We start from the raw sequence: 1,425 nt of genomic DNA, 5'->3' as shown, positions 1-1,425 counted from the left end.
AGACGTATTGACATCTCTGCCGATCTGATGTCGTCAGTCTATTTGTCAGAGTCATTTCCGGGACCATGGAGCCGCCATTTTAGCTTGCGGATTGGACCACGTGGATAAGTCAGGTTTTATTTTATGAATAACCACAAGATTTTGATTTCCATGCCAAATTTTAAACCTATTTTTGTTCACATGACGTAACAATATTTAAATTTGCCTAAATACTGGATGTCTGATTATGAGGTATATTTATGTATGAATGTGTATATTCTAACCGTCAGCATTTAAAATTATTTCATTATGTAAGGTACTTGTGATCACAAATAACCCACTATTTTGACACCGTTATAATATTATTTTACAATTATTCAACCCAAAAATCTTCATTTGAATGCTTCGTTAACCTTCACCTTTTTTTGTCTTATTATATAGGTATACTTATTAAATGCAGTATTAACTTTAATGCATTTTTGTAGATTAATTTAGAAGGTATTTTTTTTTTACTTTACTTCATTACATCAAGTATTAGTGTAGCCATTCTTCAGTTTGAATAGTTTCTAATAAAACTGTTTTTAAATTTTATGTTTTCTAGTTTTCTTTCGTGATATAAGTAAATACCTCAACTCACCAATGTTACACTTTAAATAGATAAAAAAAAAATCTGTATTTTTGATATTGACATTTATCACTTTCATCAATATTTGTTTACTTATTTAAAAGTGATTGGCGCCCCTAGAAATAACCCTTAGATTACATAATATATTTATTCCCTACTTGATGTGAATTAACACTTTTACTTTACCCACAACCTAGCCATAAATGAGCTGCTGGCGCATAAAAACAAATAAAGTGTGGTAATCTAACAAATAAAGACTTAATTACGCCATAATATTTAACCCCACAGGAACTCACAGAAATAAATTATTGTTTGTAGTTTGTGGATCTTTTTCTCGAAATTAGATACTATCACCACGATGTAGCTGGATGTTGACTAGTTCTGACAAGGTAAATTCCTTCTCATTTATAATTGTTATGATATCATTAAGGTAACCAGTTACATTTTCAACCATAGCTGACTAGTGGAAGAGAACGTGACATATTTTTATATTAGATATTAAATACTTCTTACTGTTTTCTTGAAAGACCGTGGACTCAAATGTTAAAATAACATTATAATATAACTCCTTCATTATGTTTCCTGCAATGTTTTCTAATATTACGTCAAAATCTTCATGATCCGCAGATGAATCCTTTGGGTGACTTATGTGTCTACCAAATTTATCGATTGTCATTTTTTAAGTTAGATTATTTACTCAATAATTTTAGATTCACGCAACTCTTCGATAATAGACACGATCTCGTTGACGTGACCTGTATGGCCAGCAGTTTGAGAGGAAACTAAAAGCCTTAATCTATCAATAAGTTCATTAGGGTCGT

The sequence above is a fragment of the Anoplophora glabripennis genome, unplaced genomic scaffold (assembly GCF_000390285.2).
Source record: "Anoplophora glabripennis isolate ALB-LARVAE unplaced genomic scaffold, Agla_2.0 scaffold730, whole genome shotgun sequence".
NCBI lineage: Eukaryota > Metazoa > Arthropoda > Insecta > Coleoptera > Cerambycidae > Anoplophora > Anoplophora glabripennis.
The sequence above is the reverse complement of the archived record's forward strand: the minus strand, read 5'-3'. Positions refer to the sequence as shown.